Consider the following 12,517-nt stretch of genomic DNA (forward strand, 5'->3'; position numbering starts at 1 on the left):
TCCCTGACCTGTGGGAAGTCCAAGGACCGCCCACCTCCATCCAGGTTCAGTAAGTTGAGCATCCAAACTGCCCAGACCCCCCCCCCCAGAGCCAGCACGTGCAGTAGGATCAAAAACCCATTGCCATTGTTCTTGAGTTCTCAGTACTTTTACTCTTAATCCTTGGCTAGCTGTATGGTTGGTTGGCTGGCCCTTCCTTTTCTTGTTCCTTCCTTCTTCTCTCCTTCTATTCTTGCATCTTGATCTTATCTAGATTTCTCCTTCTATTTATTCTCTTTGCCTGCCAGGCCTGCCTTTTTATTCTCCTGCCTAGTTATTGGTGGTTTATCTCCTTAATAGTCCCTCTGGTATTTTAGACAGGCAAAGTATCACAACTTCACAGAGTTAAAGAAATCCAACATAAAAGAACACAGCACAACTTTTCATCATTAAATAAATGTTCCACAGCATGTAACAGATCATAAATTAATATTCCACAGTAGAGGGTGAATTACTTATCCAATACCAAATGGTCAGCCCTAATATCATTTATTTACAAGTAACAATATTTTGAATAAACAAGTTGTAGTTATGCATTTAAAAATGTTTGTGTATGCATTTATATATACATATATATTACCTATAAGATAGATAGATGGATAGATAGATGATAGGTAGATAGATAGATATCAAAGGGAAAAGACTCATGAATTTTGGGAAGGTTTAGAGAATTGACAGATACTCAAGAAAGATATGACATGATCTCAAAAATAATAATTTTAAAAGAAATTAAAGTATTTATCTTAAAAGATATTTAGGGTTAGTTATTCCCTTCCATACCCCCACATCTTCCTTGCCCTCAGCCTCATCAGTGTTTAATTCTCCTGTATTTATTTCCCTTTTATCTATTTATAAGACTATATTCCATTTCTACTTTGTTGTAATATCTCCTTCTCATTCTGATATCATTCTCACTCGAGCAACCTAAAGTGTGGATATTCTAAATAAAACACACATATCTAAAGCTGAAATGTTAGTATCCACATATAAGAGAAAACTTGCAATATTTGTCCTGTGTCTCAGTTACCTCAATTAGGATGACTGTGTCTTGCTTGATGAATTTATCCTAAAATCTCAGAATTTCAATTTTTTCTTAACATGTGAGTAAAATGTTACTATAAAATGTACTACATTTGGCAGTATGGACCTCGGAGAGGGGGATCTTATAAATGAGGTAGACTAAAGCCTCATACAGTAGTCAACTTTATTCAGGGCATCAGACAAATTTATATTCTGAGGGCATTCTGAAGGTTAAGCAAGATCATGTGAGCAAAGTCCACTTAAGTACAAGCTGTATATAGAAAGAAGGGCAAAGTCACATGAGTTATGATTGCATACAGTCAGGAGGGCAACCCATGCTTAGAAACATTATCCAAATAATGATAGTAAATGATGGGTAATCTGTACTTAAGCTACTCTATTTTCACCTGGAAGAGGCATGAAAACACATTTCAAGAACATATCCACATTATAGATGAACAGAGTTTATAAAGTATTTGTCTTTTTTAATTGCTATTTTCTAAAATCTAAGAAATCTCTTCACGATACATGGACTGTTCTGACCACTCATCACTTCAGATTTTATTTTAATCAACCCCCTCCCTCAACTCCCAAGAGTATATATAGAAAATTACATAGAAAGATTGAAGATGTTTAAGAAGGTGATAATGTAAAGGAAAAAATTCCAGACTCAACAGAGGTGATACACACATGAATATTCAGAGACTATGGTAGCATGCAAAAGGCGACAAAAGTTCAAGAAAGACAAAACTAACATGTAGAAGGGGAAATAACAGCAAACTACCATCTCCTATGAAAAATCTATTTGTAATTGATAGATGCTGGGAGAGAGAGTTTCTGTTTTCTTCAACAGAGTGACAATCTACAATCCACAGCCCTGTGCAGGCAAATGCTCAGGACTAGGTGGCCAACACTAAGTGGACTTAATATGACTTGCATATGTATATGCTGTTTTGATTTTGTCATAGTTTATTTAGTTTAGTTCTGTTTTTAATAGAAACGAAATTAAAGACCATGAAGTTGAGTGGAAAGATGAGGAAATCTAGGAGTGGTTAGGGGAGGGAAAAGAACGTGATGGGAATATATTGTATAACATATTTAAAATAAATAATTAAAAGAATAAAATTAATCAAAACAATAAATAACAATGACTAATATAAAACACAAAGGAAGCTTTTAACAAAAAGCCCTTACCTTGTTTCATTCATGAAGACTGTAAAACAGTTTGTAGGTCTAAGTGAACTAAGATTTTGAGCAATGCCTAAGTATATTTCAGTGCATTTTTTCTGTTTGTCAAATTGTATAAAATTATTCTCTCTTCCCAATAATGAAAATATTAACTATCACTTTCCCTTATGGTGCTTGTGGGCATGTGTTTAAATTATAGGAAGTGAGCTAAAACGGCCACAGAATATAAAGTAACAAAACATATTTCTACGATAAGAGGCTAAAAGTTAAGGATAAAACTATGTTATAGTTGTTAAATGGTATAGTCATTAAATAGTATAACTAGAACTACTGCTGAATAAGATTGTGTTTTTAATTGTGTATAGTACATAGTTACTATGATGGTGCTTTCTGTCAAATGGGCTTGCTATTGGTGAGTAGATATTTAGTCAGACTTCATTTCAAATATTTCTGTGAAGGTACCTGAAAAGGAGATGCAAAATTAATTCACAGTGTTTTGAGTATAACAAATTACCATTCATAATGAGGGTGGCTATAACCCAATGAGCCGGAACCTTACACAGAACAGAGACAGCTTAAACTTCCCCAGAGGTGGTTCCTCTAAGAAACGGCAGCTGTAGATCTCTGTCTCTCTAGAATGTCTTTTTGTATAATCTCTATAATCATGAATTTCCATGTCTTGAAATAAAGTTTGTAACCCCCACCCCAAAGTGCTGTGAGCTAAGCCCCTATGCTTTGTTTTCGCTAGGCAAGTGTGCTATCATTAAGATAATTCCCAATCTTCTGAGTAAATCTTGACAGATACACTGTTTACCGATTATAATTTTCATTGATTTTTCCCTTTCCTTAGTAGAAGGAAATAATAACAGGAATAGAGATAACTAAATCAAAACATTATCTAAACATGAAATCAATGTCACTTATGCATAGAGCAATGCGATGTGATGAATAAATAAAAAGTAAAAGCCACTGATTTTATGACTTTTTATATTTGAGCATTAGAACTGAAAATCAAGGAAGCAAGTACCACTTCAATTCATATTAATTAGAGATGTCCCTTGTTGTTTTAATGATATTGTAATATCTATTGGATGTGTCTTTTAACTTTGAGAGTTAAGCAGTAAAACTACCAGAAAGAGGAATATTTTGTAATAAATATGTAGTTTTGACATGGGAATGAATGAGGGTCTTTGCCGAATTGTTTCTGGGAAATGAGAGGGTCCTGGAATTTGCCTACATGGAACAAAGATGGTTAAAAAATTCTTTGAACGTTTTTCTTCAATTCCTTCACCTGTTCAGCACTGAGCACTCCCAGAGCCTAAAATGTTAGTGGCACACAGATTACAGTTACCGAAACTTCTAGTTTCATTCAACCATTTCTAATTGGAGCCCCAGGCCTGAATCTCTCACACATACAACCAGTGCAGCAGTGCTCTGAGAGATAAGTAAGTAGAAAAATGGAAACAGGAAAGGCAGAGTGGGTTCTGAGGAGACAGGCTGAGTGAGCACATCACATAGCCTTCAGCTACCTACTGTGCTAACTGTGATGGTGGCTGAGAAGAAGTGATATTGCACCTTGTTCTTTGTGACAGACAGATTTAGACAGGTCCTAGAGGCCAGAAGCTAGTTTTAAAATTAAATGGCAAGCAGATTCTATGAGTATGAAAGGAGTGTTTGCTGTAGCTCTCTTCATAAAGTGTTGATAACATAATATACCAGTCATTCACTGTTCTGTAAAACACTTATTCGAAAAGAAAAAAAATACAATTACTGTTAAAAAACCAGGCAACTGCAAAAAGCAGGCATATCTGATACTCGAGAGAGAGCAGGTAGGTAAACCGGCATATACAAGCTTCTACTAGGAAATCTAGGCCATATCTGAAGTAGGACTCAGAATCAGAGGGCTCCTAGAAACAGGTTGTGACATCATTGTTTATAACATATTTGGCACTTGTACAAATATAGCCTGACTTGTTCTCAACCTACTTTAGGGCTTCCACACATTTGCTAAATCTCCCTACCATTATTTTACTACAAGAAAATGTGTATTTCTGTGAATTTCACAGAATTTATTGTTCTTCTATTAAATCTAAGCATTGGTGTGCCATGGATTATCTATATAATCTAAAATAAAAGTTGTAAAAAGTCAGCTCTCATAATGTTTATGTCCAATGTATGTGTATAGGAAACAAATAAATAGAATAGAAAAATAACCATAAACTGTTATTTTGTAATATTCTAGTTAATAGTCCAAAGAAGGTGTTTAAAAAGTGTGTTACTTTTATATTTTTGAGTCATTTCTTTAGAACCCACTACAAATTTCTGAGTTAAAGTAAGCAATTTTCACAGTTTTGATGAAAATGGGAGACTAGCTGTCAAGTGAATTTGTCTAGCATTGACATCTACTGTTATTTATAGGGTATTATCTATAGAACAATTGATATATATATGCCAATATATATATACCTTTTTTCTGTTACATGCAATGTTTAAATTTGTAATGATTTATCATAAGAAAGAATTCAGTACTTAATGGTTCTGTCATATTCACCTCCACTGGTATATTACATGAGTCAACATTCCTTCTTTGTTTCCTTAAATTTTTTTCTTGTTTATTAAAACACTGTGAATAGGTCTAGGAGTTCATCCAGATTGGTAGTAGACTCCTACCAACCTTCTGCTACTTCTGTGCTTCTGGAATACCCAGGCTTCCCAGTCTTTTTACAGGAAGGAAACCATAGACCCCTCATGACCAAGAGAATCCATGAAGAAAATAACCAGGATGTAAATATTCACCTCCCCACCAAATAAACCACAGAAAAACCAAACAGACACCTTAGCATCAGCAGTCTTTCCAGCTCCAGGCTGCGTGGAGGATTTTGTTCTTAAAATGTATGCACGGCTTGTTAATAAACATCTCTCCCTTTTCCTTTGGCTGTTTTCCTCTCTCTCTCTCTCTCTTTTTTAAATTTTTTAGCTCTACATTTTACTCTGTTCCCCTCAATACCACTCCCCTCCCTTTCAACCTTCCCCCCATTCTCCCAATTTATTCAGGAGATCTTCTATTTTTCTACTTCCCATTTAGATTAGATGCATGTATGTCCCTCTTAGAAACCTCATTGTTGTCTATGTTCTCTGGGATTGTGATTTCTAGGCTGGTTTTCTTTCCTTTATGTTTAAAAACCACTTATTGGTGAGTAGATATGATAATTGTCTTCCTGGGTCTGGGTTACCTCACTCAAAATGATGTTTTCTAGCTCCATCCATTTGCCTGCAGATTTCAAGATGTCATTATTTTTTCTGCTGTGTAGTACTCCATTGTGTATATGTACCACATTTTCCTTATCCATTCTTCAGTCAAAGGGCATTTAGGTTTTTTACAGGTTCTGGCTATGACAAAGAATGGTGCTATGAACATAGTTGAGAACATGTCATTGTGGCAAGGTTGAACATCCTTTGGAAATATACTGAAAAGTGATATTGCTGGATCTTGAGGGAGGTTGTTTCCTAATTTTCTGTAAAATCGCCACACTGATATCCAAAGGGGCTGTACCAGCTTGCACTCCCACTAGCAATGCAGGAGTGTTCCCTTTACCCCACAACCTTTCTAGCACATGTTCTCACCAGTGTTTTTGATCTTGGCCATTCTTGCAAGTGTAAGATGAAATCTCAGAGTTGTTTTGATTTGCATTTCTCTTATGTCTAAGTATGTTGAGCATTTCCTTAAGTTTCTTTCAGCTATTTTAGAGTCCTCTGTTGAGGGTTCTCTGTTTAGGTCTGTACTCCATTTTTGTATTGGATTATTTGTTCTTTTGATGACCAATTTCTTGAGTTCTTTGTGTACTTTGGAGGTCAGACCTCTGTTTGATGTTGGGTTGGTGACGATCTTTTCCCATTCTGTAGGCTGTTGTTTTGTCTTCTTGACCATGTCCTTTGCTTTACTGAAGTTTTTCAGTTTCATGAGGTCCCTTTTGTTAATTGATTCTCTAAGTGTCTGTGCTACTGGGGTTATATTTAGGAAGTGGTCTCCTGTGCCAATGAGTTCAAGTGTACTTTCCACTTCCTCTTCTATGAGATTAAGTATGAATGGCTTTATGTTAAGGTTTTTGATCCATTTGGACTTGAGTTTTGTACTATATATATATGTATATATATAATGTTTGTATGTATATATATATATGCATGATGATATATTGTGTATATATATATGTTTATGGTGTGCATGGCGATATGGATCTATTTTCATTCTTCTACATGTTGATATCCAGTTATGTCTACACCGTTTTTTTAAATATACACTCTTTATTCCATTTGATATATTTTGCTTCTTTGTCAAAAATCAGATGTTTGAAAGTGTCTGGATTAATATCCAGGTTTTTGATTTTCCTTGGTCCTCCTGTCTGTTTTAGTGCCAATTACCAATCTGTTTTCAGTACTGTAACTCTGTAGTAGAGTTTGAAGTCAGGGATTATGATGCCTCTGGAAGTTCGTATTTTGTACAGGATTGTTTTGGCTTTCCTGTTTTTTGTTTGTTTGTTTGTTTGTTTTTGCTTTTCCATATGAGGATGAGTACCATTTTTTCTAGGCTTGTAAAGAATTTTCCTGGAATTTTGATGGGCATTGCATTGAATCTGTAGATTCTTTTGGGTAAGATTTTCATTTTTACTGTGCCAATTGTACTTACCCAAGAGCATAGGAGAACTTTCCACTTTCTGGTGTCTTCTTCAATTTCTTTCTTAAAGATTTAAAGTTCATGTCTTACAAGTCTTCAACTTGTTTGGTTAGAGTTACTCCAAGATATTTTATATTATTTGAGGCTATTGTGAAGGGTGATATTCCTCTGGTTTCTTTCTCAGCCCATTGGATCATCTGTATACAGGAGGGCTACTGATTTATTTTAGTTAATCTTGTATTCTGCTACATTACTGAAAGTGATTATGAGTTGTAGAATTTCATTGGTAGAATTTTTGGTGTCACTTATGTAAACTATCATATCATCAACAAACAGAGTTTTACTTCTTCTTTACCGATTTGTATCCGCTTTATCTACTTTTGTTGTCTCAATGCTCTAGCTAGGACCTCAAGAACTATATTGTATAGATATGGAGAAAGTGGACAACCTTATCTCATTCTTGATTTCATTGGGATCACTGTGAATTTCTCCCCAAGTAGATTGATGTTGGCTGTTAACTTGCTGTATATTGCCTTTATTATGTTTAGGTATTTCCTTGTACCCTGCTCTCTCTAAGACCATAATCATGAAGGGATGCTGTATTTTGTCAAAAGTTTTCTGAGCATCCAATGTGATGATCATGTGGTTTTTATTTTTCGTTTTATTTATATGGCAGCTTACATTAGCAGATTTTCATATGTTGAACCATCCCTGCATCTCTGGAATGAAGCTGACTTGATCATGGTGGATGATGGTTCTTGGATTTTATTTGTGAGAATTTTATTTAGTATTTTTGCATCAATGTTCATGAATAAGATTAGTCTGTAATTCTCTTTCTTAGTAATGTTTTTCTATGGCTTGGATATTGGGTAATTGTAGCCTCATAAAAAATGTTCGGCAATGTCCTATTTCTATTATGTGAAATAATTTGAGGAGTATTGATATTAGTTTTTCTTTGAAAATCTTGTAGAATTCTGAGCTGAGCCTATCTGGTCCTGGGATTTTTTTGGGGGGGGGAAGGGGTAGGGAAACTTTTGGTGAATTTTACTATTATTTTAGAAGTTATGTCTGTTTAATTTGCTTATCTGATCTTGATTTAATTTTGGTAAGTGATATGTATCTAGAAAGTTGTTCATTTCCTTTAAACTTTCCCATTTTGTGGATTATGGATTTTCAAAATATGACCTGATGATCCTCTGGATTTCCTCTGTGTCTGTTGTTATAGCCTTGTTTTTATTTCTGATTTTGTTAATTTGGATATATTCTCTCTCCCTTTTGGTAAGTCTGGATAAAGGTCTATCTATTATGTTGTTTTTCTTAAAGAACCATCTGTCTCATTTATTGTTTGTATTGTTTTCTTTGTTTCTATCGTCTTGATTTCAGCTCTCAATTTGATTATTTCTTGCCATCTCGGTCTCTTGGGTGAGTTTGCTTCTTTTTCTTCTAATATTTTCAAATGTTCTGCTAATTTACTAGTGTGGGATTTTTCCAGATTCTTAATGTAGGTATTGAGTGCTATGAACTTTCCTCTTAACCCTGCTTTCATTGTGTCTCATAAATTTGGGTATGTTGTATGGCCAAATTCGTTGAATTTTAAGAAGTCTTTAATTTCTCCCTTTATTTCTTTCTTGGCCCATTGGTGATTCAGATGAGCTTTGTTTAATTTTCATGTGTTTGTGGGCTTCCTGGAATTAGTAATGCTGTTAATTTCTAGTTTTAAGTCATGGTGATCTGATAAGATACATAGGGTTATTCCAATTTTTTGTATCTGTTGAGGTTTGTTTTGTTACTGAGTATGTGGTCAATTTTTTAAAAGGTTCTATGAGGTGCTAAGAAGAAGGTATGTTCTGTTATGTTTGGATGGAATATTCTATATATGTCTGTTAAGTCCATTTGAGTCACAGCATGTTCGTTCCTTTATAGTTCTCTCTTCATTTTTTTGTCTGACTGACGTACAAAGTGGTGAGAGTGGAGTGTTGAAGTCTCTCACTAATAGTGTGTGGGGTTTAATGTATGATTTGAGTTTTAAAAGTGCTATTTGGCATATGAGGGTGCCCTTGTATTTGGGGAATAGATGTTCAGTATTGAGAATTCCTCTAGATAGATTTTTTTCTGTGACTAATATGAAGTGTCCTTTGTTGTCTCTTGTGATTGATTTTAGTTTCAATTCTATTTTGTTAGGTATTAGGATAGCTACACCAGCTTGTTTCTTATGTCCATTTGATTAGAAATTTTTTCCCAACCCTTAACTCTGAGGTGATGTCTGTCTTTTAGGTTGAGTTATGTTCCTTGTATGCCTCAGAAGGATGGATTCTGTTTTCGTATCCAATTTGTTAGCCTGTGTCTTTTAATAGGTGAGTTGAGTCCATTTAAAGTAAGGGATATTAATGGCCAGCGATTGCTGTCTCCTGGTAATTTAGTTTTTATTGGTGGTGATGTTAATTTGTGGTTTGCTCCTCTTTGATATTTGCTGCTGTGAGATCATCAATTTTCTGTGTTTTTGTTGATGTAGCTAGCTTCCTTTGGTTGGAGTTTTCCTTCTAGTACATTGCTTAGGGCTGGGTTTGTCTCTAGGTATTGGTTAAATCTGGTTGTGTCATGAAATACCTTGTTTTGTCCTTCTGTGGTGATTGAAAGTTTTTGCTGGATATAGTAGTCTGGGCTGGTATCCGCGGTCTCTTAATGTCTGCATAATGCTTGACCACAACCTTCTGGCTTTCGTTGTCTTCAATGAGAAGACAGGTGGAATTCTGATAGGTCTGCCTTTATATATTACTTGGCCTTTTTCCTTTGCAGCTCTTAATATTCTTTCTTTATTCTGTATGTTTAGTATTTTGATTATTATGTGGCAAGCAGACTTCTTCTTTTTTTTTTGATATAGTCTTTTACTGTTCTGTGTGCTTCTTGTATCTTCATAGGCATTTAGGTTGGGAAAGCTTTCTTCTAGGATTTTGTTAAATATATTTTCTGTGCTTTTAATTGAACTTCTCCCTCTTCTATACCCATTATTCTCAAGTCTGGTCTATTGATGGTATCCCATATTTCCTGGATATTTTGTGTTAAGCTTTTGTTAAATTTAATGTTTTCAATAAGTCTATTTCCTCCCTTGTATCTTCAACAATTGAGATTATCTCTTCCATCTCTTGTATCTGTTGTTTATTCTTGTTTTCATGGTTTCTGATTATTTTCTCATAATTTCTGTTTCTATAATTCCCTCGCCTTATGTTTTCTTTATTGCCTCTATTCAAGTCTTGAATTGTTTCTTTCATGTGTTTGAATTGCTTTTTGTTTTGTTTGCTTTAAGGGATTTGCTGATATCTTCCAATTTTTTGTTTGTCTTTTCCTCCATTTCTTTGAGGGAATTTCTCATTTCCTCTTTAAGTGTCTCAAACATTCTCCTTGAAGTTATTTTATATGTTATTTTCTCTTGCTTCATCTATATTTTGTTTTCCAGGTCTTGTTGTTGTAGGGTCACTAGATTTTACTGGTGCCGTGTTGCCCTTTGTGGTGTTGTGTGTGTTCTTATCTTGTCTACTCATCTTTTCTTCTAATTGGGGCTGTCTGTGACTCTGGAGCCAGTGGATCCAAGGCTCAGATGGTTATTCCCTGTGGTACAGTCAAGGCCACAATTTTAGTTACTCCATTGGTCACTTTGCATTCCTGGAGGTTGCTCAGCACTCCCAGGCTTTGCTCTACTCCCATGGAGTTTGCTTTCTCAGGTCTGCTCTGGACTAGTTTGCCATTTGGGATATTTTTCTGTAAAGGTCTCTCGTTTCGATTCCTTGCTTGAGGTTGGTCCTGCAAAGATTTCTGGCCATAATTTTCTCCCTTAGAAGTCCCAGATTGGGTGAGCCTGGACCCGCAAAGGACCTGGCTCAGCTCTATTCTTTCAGAGGTCCCAGACTCACACCCGGAACCACAGAGGTTTCTGGTTTCTGTCTACTCCCTCAGAGGTCCCAGAATGCAGAGGCCTGGGACCTTTCCCATTCATGCAGAAGACTCTGATCTAGGACAGTAATCTGTGAGTCTCCCCTAAATAAATAACCATTTATTATACATAATTCTGAACTAGTGTGGGATTATTTTGTATCTTCTGCCATCATTAAGGGAGGAAAACAGGAGGCCTGGACCCACAGTGGTCCTGGATCAGGCCAAGTTTCTCTGTATCCCAGACTCATGCCAAGACTAGCAGGGGTCATGGCTCAGGTCTACTTCCTTCAAGGTCCCAGATTTACACCTAGACCCGCAGTGGTCTCTGGTTCTGGCCCACTTGCTCAGCAGTTGCTCCCCTGTACCTGCTCCTGTGGCGTTCGCTATCTGAGCCTCTGGCCCAGGTTGGTGGTTCAGTCCTGACTCCGCAAATGTCCCTGATCTATATCCACTCCTGCTTCCCTGGAGTTCACTGTCCCAGGCCCACTCCGGCTCAAGTTGCTGGCTCAGTTCTGCACTAGTGGAATTCACTTTCTCAGGCCTGCTCTGGCCTAGGTCACTTGCTAAGTCCTTCTTCTGTGCAGCTTACTGCCTCAGGACTGCTCTGGCCTACATAGCTGGCTCAATCCTGGTATAAATTCAGCAGTTTCAATGTGCAAGACAATTTTTTCTACATATTGCAAATCAGTAACTATATTGAGAGGTTCCTTAAAATCTCTTAGTACCATGGGGATAGCATATAATTCAGCCTTTTAGAAAGAATTATAAGGGCTTTGTCCCACCTTACTTTATTTTTTCTGATTTGTAAGCTGCCTTTCTTGATTTATTTGTGTCAGTATAAAATACGTGGGCTTGAGTTATTTGTGCATCACATATAATTAAGGCCATCAAATGATTCTGAGAGTTGTGCCCACGATAAAGAGAATATCCAAAGTTTTCCAGCAATGCAAGTTGCAAACTGTGTGCACCAGTAGGATCACAGGCAGCTGTGTGTAATGCACACTGAGGCAGCCAGCATGTGGGTTGGGAGTCAGGGAGTGCTGAGCAGCAGCCTGCTACATCTGAGGGCCAGCTAGAGCCATGGGCAGGAGCAGCAGTGCCCAATGTGCCTTGTGGCTGGTGAACTGATCCCAAAATGTGTGAACTGGTCCCCACCAGAATATACAAAATAACCCCACACTAGTTCAGAATTACATATAATAAAGGAATACTTACTTAGGGGAGACTCACGGATCACTGTCCTAGATTACAGTCCTCTGCACAAATGGGAAACAGGAACAGTGTCTTGCAGCTGGAACCAAAAGGCAGAAGCAAGTGAGCAAGCACACACTTTACAGCTGCATTTACAGTATAAGAGACCACATCCAAGTGGGCTGGCATCTTAAAGGCTATTAGCTGAAAATGCTGAAGGAGCTCCCACAGCATCTTAATTATTTAACAAATTGAGGGAAAGAAACAACCTATTAGCCAGTCTTACTAACTTAGAGTTAAAATACTTAAAAAGAACTATGAATATAATAGTACCTCCTAAACGCTATATACATGAGACAAAATGTCCCTTAACTCTATAAATCACTCTTTAGTGATTAGAATACACCCTGATCTCTTTTACTAAATATGTATAGCAGCTAAGACATGCAGTAAGCAAAAATTTCAGGCTTCATTTAG

Source organism: Microtus ochrogaster, unplaced genomic scaffold (genome assembly GCF_000317375.1).
Source record: "Microtus ochrogaster isolate Prairie Vole_2 unplaced genomic scaffold, MicOch1.0 UNK25, whole genome shotgun sequence".
Lineage (NCBI taxonomy): Eukaryota > Metazoa > Chordata > Mammalia > Rodentia > Cricetidae > Microtus > Microtus ochrogaster.